General features: G+C 44.5%; 1 protein-coding gene across 2 annotated transcripts in view; it reads right to left on the bottom strand.

The window, feature by feature from the left end:
- Positions 1-13,068, bottom strand: part of LOC124706897 (tetratricopeptide repeat domain-containing protein PYG7, chloroplastic) — a 101,618-nt gene that overhangs the window by 24,016 nt on the left and 64,534 nt on the right. The window lies entirely within an intron of this gene.

Consider the following 13,068-nt stretch of genomic DNA (forward strand, 5'->3'; position numbering starts at 1 on the left):
CGTTATGCTTGGCAGTTTCCCGGTTAAGCGCGAACGAACTCAAACATGCATGCTTTAGGGTTTAGGTTGGATGTATATTTGGGTTGACTCGCTCGCGATTTCGTCAATAGTTACTTTCCAGTTCTGGTAGGTTAAGGGGGGCATCTAGTGCTTTGGGTGTTTTGAGCCATATGACAACTCTCCGATTGATTTAGTTGGATTGTGCAACTTGAATAGCACAACCGTGTCATTTTACTGGCACCAGATGGTTAAGATTAATTAGCTAAGAGATTAGTATTTTCGAAAAAGTGTTCATGGAAGAAGAACGAATCCATAGAATGGAGTTGGATTGCCTTTAAATCCTTAGCTAGTCGAAAACTCAAAGGGAGAATGTGACTCATCAAATGAGATTAGTATTTTCTGTTGAGTTTTGCATTTGTATATAGGTTTTGAGATGCGACATCTATGGTGTTAGCACTAAAGTTTGGAGGACTTTGGGTTTTGGCTCAAGCGAGTGTGAGATGCAACTCCGATGGGGTTTCAGAATGTTTTCAAGGGTTGAATGAACAAGTGTGACATGTAACTTTCATGGGATCCCTGAGGTTTTGTTTTCTTTTTTTGAATTTTTGGCGCGGGCTAGCGTGAGGTGTAACTTTGGTGGTATCTCTCGAAGGCGTTCCGAGGTTTGAACTAGGCGCGAGTGAGCCTACCATGCACGTGACTCTTTGGTGGAGTCCAAGCAGTTTATCGAAGATTTGAATTTTGGCGCGACGTTATGCTTGGCAGTTTCCTGTTTAAGCGTGAGCGGACTCAAACATGCGTGCTTTAGTTGCGGTTGGATGCATATTTGGGTTGGCTCGCTCGTGGTTTCGTCTATAGTTACTTTCTAGTTTGGTAGGTTAAGGAAGGCATCTAATTAATGTTTTGGGTATTTTGAGCAACTAGATAATGCCCCGCACGTTGCGGCGGAACATCTGTCTAAAAACTCTGGAACAAAGGGCATCAAAGAGTAATCATCAAATTAAATGGCATGTTCTCCGTCTATTGGTGTAGAAATAATTAACTAAATAGCTTTAAATAGCTAAAAAAATATCAACTTCATGTGAATGGTTATATATGATATACATCGTTGATGAATAATATATAAAAAACGTAGAGCAGGTAGTGAGAAGACTGAAAAACAAAGCAATATATATCAGATGAACTGCTTATCATACAGTTCATAATGTTACTGACATTATCCTTACAGGTATGCAGAGTGAAACCTGGTTCCAGTGATGCCCAAAGCGGAGCGATTAGAGGTGACGAAAATAACGCAGTTGCAATACCAGCAACTAATTATGTATTATCTACCTCACCTAGTATTTTCTCCATAAGTAAATAATACTATTGAGGAAACGAAGTTCATGGAGTCATCAGTAGTAAATGAATAAATCCTTCCCAATTTTCTGAGAATCATCTCATGCTAAGTTCGTGGCAGTCCATTTTGTTTGTTGCTGTAGAACACTAATCCATCAACAATGCAGTTTACCAAAAGGAAAGCGTCATAAGCAAAGAATCTTAACTTGTGGAGGAACTGTTAGTGTATAACGAAAAAGAGAATGAGAACCATATCGTCAGTGGACATGCACGAGATGCAACTAATAGTAGTACCAAGAATAAGAAATGTTTTAAACAGCTACGTGCCCCATCTGCAGTGAAATATTAGATCGGTTTACTTCACCCTGAAGTTGCTTAATTGAGGCACTATCCAACATGAATAAAGAAGATATCAACTCACTTTAAACAGTCCAACAACCTAGCAATTTGATTTACCATTATAATTTTTTTTTACAATTATCCTCTACAGGTCCAGTACTACCCACAGTCAGCCAAATGCACGCAGTACCAAGACCATTTTATCATACACTTTCAACATTAATCAGAACCATCGCCATAGCAATTGACCAAACTATTGATAAACAAAAGTAAGATGCACATTTACATCCTGGGAGTAGTTTATCTTGCCACCATGTTCTGTCTATTCATCAACCATGTAGCTACTACCATACTATGTGGTGTGCTAACCTGCATATTCAAAAGAAAAAGCTCACCTAAGAGCAGAATTGAGTTGAAAATCTAGCCATGTAAAGTGCATCAACTTACGTCGCAGTCAGAATGTATCAGCAAGTGAGTTGGAGAGATTTGCCTTAAGAGATCCAGTCTTGCCAAAGTGTGCAAAATTAAAATGTTAATCCACATGCAAGTCTAGTGCCCAGTGCAAGTCCTGGCAAAAAGGTTTGGCAAAAATCTGTAGAAGAAACATATTTCGTTATTAATATATGTCGAAGAGTACAGAGTCCGAAACAAAGATGATCGCACCAACTCTATATCATGTCTTTTCTTCTCACCATTTTTTGCCTCTGAGGTAGCAAATAAAGTTCTAAAAGTATTGAGGTCTTCTAGATCTCATAGCTTGCAAACAACTAAAATGAAGTACTGACCGTGTAAGACGACAAACCAAGAAGGTAATTATCCCATCAAGAACATATACACAACATGAAAATAACAGAGTAATGCAGTCAGTGTACAGTCTGACAGATGATTTGGGGTGGTTTTGTTCTGAAGAACAAAATCCTCAACATAGGATAGGAACGAAGGTAATTCACCCAAACTGGTTTTCAACAAAGAATACTGGAGTAAAATCCGTCAGAAGTTAGGGAAATGCAACAAATAAAATGAAGAAATTTAATTATAGAGCAAGTCAGGAATGTACTTACTATTAGTTTATATTACCTTTGCTTGTAGAGATTGAGGAAGTGGGCCGCTTCAAGAGAGTTGCAGATCAGTTGATTATGCAGGACAGATTGGCTTAACGGCCAAAGGGCACTGCAAGAAGAGGCTCAATCAGGGAGGCAACTTCTTCCAGGATTAGGGCTTGAATTCTTGATATGCAAAAGATGGAGTGCAGGCTGCTGGAAGATCCGTATGATCAACTGATGAAGGTAGGGAGACGCGAGGTAAGGCGGGCGGACGGCGACAGGGCACACATGAGGTGGGTTCATGAGAATAAAAAGGGGGCCGGGCGGCGGCCGCTCGTTTCCATTGCTAGTTAAATGCTCAGACGTGGGGGAGAATTCAATTGGTGTTGCACAGATAGTGAGGGAGAAGAAGAGGTGGTTCGCCCTTCGCTGCTTGGAAGACGATCAGTAGTAACAGGCTGGTATGGGGTCTTCAAGGACAGATTTATTGCGTTGAACGCGGGGATTAGCAGAGCATACCCGTTCCCGTTGCGAGCGGTGGCCATGGATGAGGAGGAACCGAGCAGAGTCGTTGTGGGGGAGAGATCTACGGGGCGATCTCGCGAGGAAGACGAACAGAGTCGTGGACTCGTGGTGGTCGAACGGGTGATGGGCCGGTGCATTCGGTCGGCCCATCTTCTCAGCGCGCGTGGATCTTGGCACGAAAGTACGGTCGTTCGGTCCTCCTGTGGGCATGGCGACCAAGATGTTGTCGTTCCGCTCGTTCCGTATTGGTCTGGGCATAAAAAAAAGTTGTGTATGGCTAAGAACAATGAGGGGAAGATGAAGATTGTTAATGAGGTGACGTGGCTCGCTGTGAGATCACTAAAATGGGATCATCTATTAAGAAAGAGAAGATATGATCACTCTTGGTCCATTTAGTTGGATCGTGCAACTTGAATAGCACAACGGTGTCATTTTATTGGCACTAGATGGCTAAGATTACATTAACTAAGAGATTAGTATTTTCGAAAGAGTGTTCATATAAGACGCACGACTCCATAGAATGGGCTTGGATTGTCTTTAAATCCTTAACTAGTGGGAAACTTAAAGGGAGAAGGCGACTCATAAAAAGTTGGTTAAAGATGGCATAAGGCAATAGTGTGACCTCGGTGGCATTCACCCATTTAATAGTTCTTAAGTGCTACTAAGTTTTCTTTTCCAACAAACTTGGTTAATTGGATTATGTTGTGTGTGACCAGTTGTTGAGTACTCGTTAATTACATTGTCATTGTGTGGGTTAACCTATCAAGTTTACTTATTCCAATTCTATTTTAAAGTTAATTATTTCTATATTGATAGATAATCATGTTAATGTTCTTCTACATGATGCTTCTATCACGGCAATGAATTACGTCAAAATACATTGCGTGGCGAGGAAATATGCCAAAATACGCTATCTATCGTGACATCGTTTTTTTCTTTGCTCTAAAAAGTTTGCTAGTGGCGTGTCATTTGTGGGTGGCGTTACCAGCGGCGATATATCAGTGACATGCCACTATCACGTCCCCTAATGCATATTTCCTACATCAGCGTTCAATTCCACAATTCTATGGGATGAATGTCCACATCCAAAAATACTCCATGTAGTTAGATTATCTTGTGATTCATGCTAGTTATGAATTGCAGCATCGGTGACATGCCACTACCACGCCCACTAACCCAAATTTATGCACTAGCCTTCAATTCCACAATTCCATGGGATGAATATCCACATCCAAAAATACTCATAATAGTTAGATTATTTTGTGATTCATGTTAGTCATGAGTTTCAGCGTCGGTTTTAACTTACATTCGATACTGTTAATTCTTTGTCACTCTTGATTATATTTTTTATTATTTCAGAGGCTTTGCCTACTTAGTCGGTTTACCCCATGTCCCAGTTCCATCCCAAACCCAATCCCAAGCTCGTTTCCCGGCGTGAGGCAAACTTGCTGCCAAATATGATCGTACATACATGAATCGGATGCAAGATCGCCGTCCATATAGCAGCGCTCATCTAATTATGTCATTGCTTGAGCCTTGAGGGGAGTTTTGTGGAATATTTGATGCATAATGTAGTTTAGGATAAAGCAGTTTCATGTTCGAAATGCAAAGGCAATTTGGATCCTCTACACTTCGCTGAACGTTTTTTTAGATGTACACTTCACTGAACTTGACAAAAGAAATACCCATTCCGTCTCTTGAAACATGTCTTAGTGTGCACATACATAATTAGACAAACCTAAGACAATTTTTATTTAACCTCAAACATCAGGAGCTCTGCTTTTTTTTTCATTTACAGTAGAGGGAAAAACTGTACAATCTCACCAAAATGTGAGAAAGAGAGAACAAACAGAAAAAAAAACAAATTACATCAGTTGCCCAGCAGCTAATGTTGCAATATCATCTCTAATATGTGTTGCAAGCGCCAAAGCAGTGCATGCTTTACCGTCGAAAACCCTTCATCCTCGTTCTTTCCAAAGGTGACAACTGACACACCACTGTTGCATGTCAGTATTATTCTTTGCATTCGATGGGGTGTCCAGTTTCTGTTTTGGAGAAGTAACCAAATGTAAAAAAATATTTTTCTTTCTACCTTAACTGTCCAAACTCTATGTAACTGGGGATGCGGTATTCTTCCAAGAAATTGTCTTGCATATGCAGTTTTAGCCGAATAAATGTGGTTGTCCAGGTGATGCTGTCAGTGTGGCAATAGGTTGACATTTTGGATATGATCCCATAGGTCCACAAATTGTTGAAGTTCCTCTTCAGTTATCAGCCTATGCATTCTGCGAAGCCATCTATTATTGGCAAAGGCATCATAGACAAGGATATTTATTCCTCTACTCATCTTGAAGAGAGATGGGGCCATATCTTTGGTAGCTTTGCCATTCATCCAATTGTCAGTCTAGAATTTTGATGTTTGTCCATCTCCAAGTTTGATCTGAGTACAAGTTTTGAACAATTGCATGTCCTTTTCATCACAAGAGGTAGTAGGAGGTAGTATGTAATTCTGATGGTGTTCGGCGATCTCCACTGCGAGTCAGGCTCGATCTCCATGGCGATCTCCATTGTCGTCTAGACTGTCCTCGTGAGGCTTGTGTCCGACATCTTGGATCACGGCGGCGCGATCCGCGGACTTCCTGTAACTCAGCTCATCCACGGCCACGGGTACGTTCGCCCAACATAGGGATGTGAGCATAGAGCTGAGATGTATTCTTACTCCGGTTTGCTGACGAAGTTTGGAGAATTCAGTTAACTAGTCACTCAAGCATTGTCCTCATTGTCCTTTTGAACGTCCACCATCCCTTAACGATTTGACGGCCAAGATTCACCCTTAGCGCTTCGTGCCCAAAGTCTTCCCGAGTCACCATCGATCTCCAGATGGATGGCTAAGCTTCTCCTAGGAGTTGCAGTTCAAATAAGCCTTAGGCTCCAACACTTTTCAACTTGTCGCCACTCTTGCAGCTGGCCTATTTAGCTTGATATGAGCCTTGTAATGCTTATCACAATTTCGGTTGGGTCTAAATCCTAGTCGCGTTGTTCTGGCTGGCAAAATTTCCTGCTTGTAAACCCTAAATTCAGCCAAGAGGCATATGTGGAAGTGGTGCAGTTAGTAGCTTAATTCTCTGAATTTGTTTTGTTCTTTACTGAATTGGTAGCAGAGCCTATCACTCAGCGAATCACTGAACCTTGGATGATAATAATAGAAAAGTGATACCAGGGAAGAAAGACAACAACAACAAAAACCGATCCGCCAGACGGATGCGTTGTGTCTTATTACTCATCGTTGTTCAGCGCCGGAGATGCACTCTGTTGGATGATAAAAACAATATTGTATGCCGGGAACAAGAAGAAAGACAACTGCCCCGTCCGCTTCTTTTTATTCATCTTTCAGTACGAAGAACACAAAATGATACTGCAGGAAATACAAACAGTGACACTGACACACTCAACCGACCTCTCTCAAAGACAATAGGGAAACAAACATGAAGGGAAAAAACACGCCTACGCACGGAGACGACGGTGGCGGTGGCAACATGACCATCTAGCACAGGTTCCTTTCCAGGGGGTATTTATGCGTAACAAACATAAAGTCCTGAAATTTCCGGAGATATGTTGCCGGCTTGCCGCTTTTCTTGTAGACTACGATCTCTACGCGAGAAGGAATCCATCCGCCGGTGAATGCATCAAGAGGACCGCTCGCCTGCTTAAGCTGGAGGGTGAGGCGGCAAGGATCCACCAGGTCGCCGGTGAGGTGGAATCGGTGCTTCATGCCTTGCAAGGCGAAGCCACGCACCGTCCAGGTCGCGCCGGCGCCGCCCTTGTTGTGGACGCCCAGTATGACGTCCCGCGTGCTGCCGATGAATGGCGTGTCCACCTCGATGTAGAAATTGTATTTGTCGTCGGCGGCGACGGCGGCGACTAGGAGGATGAGGACGCCCAGCTTCAACTGCATGTTGCTGCCCATGCTCCTCGTCCTCGCCGCTAGCTGCTAGCTACCTCCGATGGAGATGTGGAAATGGTGGACTACTGACTAGCAATTTACTTTGGCTCTGCCTTTCCATCAGTGTTGAGGTAGCTGCACTTATATATAGATGCATGGTACGTGCCTGGCCGGCCAGGCCACCGTGTCCGTTTGATCACATGCGGCATCCTGATCCTCCGGGATCTCATATTAATTGCCTGCAAGTTCCACATGCACACTGACACTTAATCCTTAATTTGACAATCAACAAGTACGTGTCCAAGTAGCAGGAGTATTGAGAAGTGTGATCATCAACGAAAACTCATCCGTGCTCGATCTTGAGCACCAGTGACAGCGAACAAAGTACAACTACGGTGCACATGACTACAAGTAGTTAGAATCAACACTAATATATGGAAAACCGATTCTGCAACGATCGCACGCACGCAAGTCGGCAAGTGTGCTTCTCCTTCCACCATTGCTGGAGTTGGATTTGTATATTGTTCTCACGTTCCCTTGAATTGCGAGTTAATGTCTCCAACTGCGTGATGTGCACAAGATAATTCTCGTGAACTTGATTACCGAGAAAGCGGTAGTTAAGTCACAAGGTCTGCCCTAGACGGCTAGTTGCTTGCTTCTTTCTTTAGAAAGATCGATTTGTACTTAAATTATTTTCTCAAAAAACAAAAAAATGGGTTGAAATTTGCATTTTCAGTTGGCAAAAAGCCAGTTTAAACCTGAGTGGCTACCTCTAGTTTTTGTTTTTGCAGACCTCATAAAAATGGAAGCTTTATTGATCTCCACGAAGCTTCAAAAATCTTCGCCGATATGTTGACCATTCAGGTCAACGTGCAGGCATGTGTGGTGACGAGGCCTTGTCCGATCGCAATCTTCAACCTCCCGGTGAGATGCCAACAAGGAGGAAGTGCAACTTCTACTTGGAGGCCATGGACTGGGAGACACGGCACCTTCGCCACCCAAACGACGAGGTGGATCCCGAGCGGAGGCAAGGACCTAGCCGCGTTTTAGTTTCCGTACATAGGCAAGAGTCGGTTTACCCATCCGGCCCCGTGAAAGTATAGAGATGGTAAACCTAGAGGGGGGGTGAATAGGTTTCTACAAATTTTAATTCTTTCTTTGCAATATTAGGCTTTGCGGAATATAAAGATGAGCCTAATGCAAACTAGGTGAAGCAACCGATAGCACGAAGGCTCTCACAGGCAGTTAAATCACAAGTAAGGAGTTCGGTTAGAGATAACCGATAGCACGCGGAGACGAGGATGTATTCCCGTGTTCCCTTGCTTTGCAACAAGGTACGTCACGTTTGGAGGAGTGGAGGTCCCACGAAGGATTCCCCGCGCCACGAAGGCTCACCCTATTCTCCGGAGCCTATCCCACGAAGGAATAGCTCAGTGGTAGACTTTGAGGTAGCCTCCAAACCTTCACAATCTTGCCCGGAGCAAATCCACAGCCCGGATGCTTCCGGACTCCTCTTGCCCACCTAGGGTTTCCAAGGAACCCTAGGAAGCAAGCTTCTCAATGAATACAAGGGGGAATGAGATTTGGCTTGGTAGAACGGTAGATCGGGTCCTCCTCTAGTGATTCCCCGGAGGGATTTGAGTTTGGGTGGAGGAGGAGGGAGATCTGAGGCTTTTGGTGTTTCTAGCAATGGAGTAGGAGAGAGAGAGCTCAAGAACAGTTTATAGTATGTTGCCTAACCCTTCCAAGGTAGAAGAAGGGGTATTTATAGTGTTCTTCAAAATCTGGCCGTTGCCACTTGCCACCTCAAGCATTCTTCCCGACAAACCCGGTCGGACCGGACCACGGACCGGACAGCCCGGCCGTGAGGCCGGTCGGACCGGACCGGTGACCGGAGCACCTTTGCCTCATCCCGGCGCTTCTCCGGTTGGTGCCCGGTTGCTGCCCGGCTTCCGAGCGGCCGACCGGACGGAGCGCCGGACCCGCCGGTCAGGAGCCCGGTCGACCGGGCCACAGACCGGACCTGCTGGTCCTCCTTTGGAGCCCGGTTTCCGAGCGGTCGACCGGCCAGTACGCCGGACTGGCCGGTTGCTGGCCCGGTTGGACCGGGCAGGTGACCGGATTTCCCCTGTAACTCCTTTTTGATTGTTGTTGAAATGGGGGGGTCTCCTTTAGCCTTCTTGTTCCATTGATACACCTTTATACCTCTTTGGCTAATACATGGGAATCATCTAGCAGTCATGTATTAGTCCAAATACACTAGCACGGTGTCATTGTTACCAAAATAATGGATAAGGGTAAAATACCCTTACAATCTCCCCCTTTTTGGTATACGATGACAAACCGAGCTAGAGTCACAAAATAGATATTATGATAAGCTCTAAACCTTGATTCCATATAAGATATTACGAAAGCTCCCCCATAGTGTGTGCACTTGGAGAATTTGCGTTTGAATGCAAAGTGCACCACTTGTTAAACATGAGAAGCTCCCCCAATATTTTTAGGAAACAAGCATGGTATGGAGATGTGCATATCAAGATATATAAGCATAACACACATAAACATCCTAACATAGAGTAGCACACATAATAGTCGTCCATACACATCCATACATGAATTATTGGAAATAGCAAATAGTTCTTGAAAAACTCAAAGTGAACAAGCACAAGCCATATAAAATCCAAATAAAGCAACTCCCATGGCTTGTGGCACTCAAAGAACCCCGTGGTCCTAGACTCTACTCTCTTCTCCCCCTTTGGCATCGGAACACCAAAAAGGCGAAGAAAAGAGGAGAGATGCTATCACACCCATCAGTAGTGACCAAACCCAAGCGAGGAGGAGCTCTCGCGTGCATCATCATCAGCCGCATCATCATCATCACCCGCATCATCATCAGCGTCCTCAGCAGCATCATCAGTAGTAGGAGTGGGAGCACGAGCAAACCTAGTAGGAAGAGCACCATGAGCGTACACGGAGTAGTCGAAGTTCTGAAGCATCTCATCGGTAAGAAGAGGCATCTCCCACTGAGGAGCTACCACAGGCTCCATCTCAGGGCCAGGAGGAGGAACAAGGTGGTTCCTTGAGGCCATGAATTCATTCTGGCGCCTCCGTGTCTCCTGAGTCATAGAAAGAGTCTGATGTGCAACATCATTGCTGTTCTTGCACATTTGGAACATGCATGTGAAGAAGCGAGCAGCCCCATGCTCGGGAGCGCCGAGAGTGACCGGAGCTAGCATCATGATCATGGTGTGCCTTGGAGCGGCGCTCGAGGTGGGCATCATGGAGGGAATGTCCGGACGAGTGGCCTCCCGAATGGGAAATCGAAGAGGTCCATGATGACTCTTTCACCACGAACGTTCCGAGGAGCGGGAACAACGTAGTTGATGAGCCGCCGAACATACCGGGCGTAGTTAGGAGTCATGCGGTCCATAATGGCTCTCTTCAGCTCACAGAGATTAGATCACAGCCATCAATCTTCCTTACCCTGTCGGATGACAATAGTACATCAAGTTGAGGTGATAGTTCCGGACTTCACTGTGGTCGCCAGACTTGCTGATGAGGTTCTCACGGAACAGCTTGGCAAGTACCAGATAGGAGTAGTACATCCCAGAGATAGTGGGGCCGGTCCAACCGGGCCAGAGACCGGCCAGGGCATTTGTGCCCAGTTTTGTCTAGTTTTTGCCTCTTTTTGCCCCTATTCTTTGTGTAAATGTGTATGAATGCTCAGATGATGACATGTACATATAGATAGACGATGATGAGATGAGCATAGACATGGGGTTGGAAAACACAAAGTTCTCTAGGCATACCCATTGGAGTGAAAATGCAAACAAGATACAAATAGCTACAATGGGCATGATTCGAAGTATATCAAGAATCATAAAAGCATTTTGAAATAGTGTTGGCACTAAGATCATTTGGCCTTTTATAGTCAAATCAAGTTGTAATGAAGGCTCAATGAGGGGCGGGGGATTACTCCCCCTATGTGAAAGCGCAAATGTCATGTGACCGCGAAGAGACATGCTTGGGTCCATATAATGACATTGGGTCTATTTATGTTGCACACATAGGTATGCATCATACCAAGACATGGTAAGATGACTATCCCCATATGTGCTATGCCTCTAAGCTAGATAGCAAGATAAATGCAAGAATATAGTGCAAGAAGTTAATCAATCCAAGTTTTTAGGATCAAGAATACCAAGTTCTCCTCTCAAGTTAACAAAGCGGGCTTCATCCAAAGGCTTAGTGAAAATATCCGCCAATTGGTAGGTTGTTCCCACATGAGTGAGATCAATATCCTTATTGGCAACATGATCACGTAGGAAGTGATGGCGAATGTCAATATGTTTGGTGCGACAATGTTGAACCGGGTTTTTGGCGATCTTTATTGCACTTTCATTGTCACAAAGAAGAGGCACCGTACCAAGAGACACACCATAGTCTTTCAAGGTTTGCTTCATCCATAACAATTGAGTGCAACAAGATGCCGCGGATATGTATTCGGCTTCGGCGGTGGATAGGGCGGTGGAGTTTTGTTTCTTGGATGACCAACTCACCAATGACCGGCCAATAAATTGGCAAGCCCCGGAGGTAGACTTCCGATCAACCTTATCACCGGCCCAATCGGAATCCGAATAGCCAATGAGTTCAAAGGTTGACCCCTTTGGATACCATAGCCCGAGAGTAGGAGTGAGAACAAGGTATCTTAGTATCCGTTTGACCGCCACTAAATGGCTCTCCTTGGGAGCGGATTGAAAACGAGCACACATCCCTACACTTAGCATGATATCCGGCCTAGAGGCACAAAGGTAGAGCAAGGATCCTATCATGGAGCGGTATACCTTTATGTCCACATCCTTCTCACCGTCACATGAACCAAGTTGCCCCTTTACGGGCATGGGTGTCTTCATTGGACTCGCATTGGTCATGTTGAATTTCTTGAGCATGTCCTTCACATATTTTTCTTGAGAGATGAAGGTGCATTTTGCAAGTTGCCTCACTTGGAAGCCTAGAAAGAACTTCAACTCTCCCATCATGGACATCTCAAATTTCCTAGTCATCAATAGCTCAAAAGCTTTGTTATGATTGGGGTTAGTTCCACCAAAGATAATATCATCAACATATATTTGACATATAAAGAGGCCACCCCTTTAACCCGCTTGGTGAAAAGGGTGGAATCGACCGTACCCATGCAAAACCCATCATGTAGTAAGAAATCCCTAAGGAACTCATACCAAGCACGTGGAGCTTGCTTGAGACCATAGAGTGCCTTATGGAGTAAATACACGTGGTTGGGTCGGCATGGGTCTTCGAAACCCGGGGTTGTGCCACATATGCGGTTTCTTTTAGGGGACCATTCAAAAATGCACTTTTCACATCCATTTGATATAATTTGAAATTGTGGAAAGATGAAAATGCAAGCAAAAGACGAATAGCTTCAAGACGGGCTACCGGCACAAAGGTATCCTCAAAATCCATACCTTCTATTTGGGCAAACCCTTGCGCCACTAACCTTGCTTTGTTTCGTATAACAATGCCATTCTCATCTTGCTTGTTCTTGAATACCCATTTGGTCCCAATGACATTGATGCGATGATCCTTGGGTCTCTCAACTAGAGACCATACTTCATTGCAAGTGAAACACTCCAATTCTTCTTGCATGGCAATTACCCAATCCGGATCGACCAAGGCTTCATGTACCTTGAGTGGTTCAAAACTAGACACAAAAGCATGATGTTGACAATAAGTGATAAGTAATGCATGGTGTCTACGAGTTACCACTCCTCTTGAGATGCTACCAAGGACTTGATCCACTTTCATGTCGCTTGCCCTTGTAGCGGCCTTGATCTTCCGAACGGTTCCTTCATGATCAATGAA

Source organism: Lolium rigidum, chromosome 4 (assembly GCF_022539505.1).
Source record: "Lolium rigidum isolate FL_2022 chromosome 4, APGP_CSIRO_Lrig_0.1, whole genome shotgun sequence".
NCBI lineage: Eukaryota > Viridiplantae > Streptophyta > Magnoliopsida > Poales > Poaceae > Lolium > Lolium rigidum.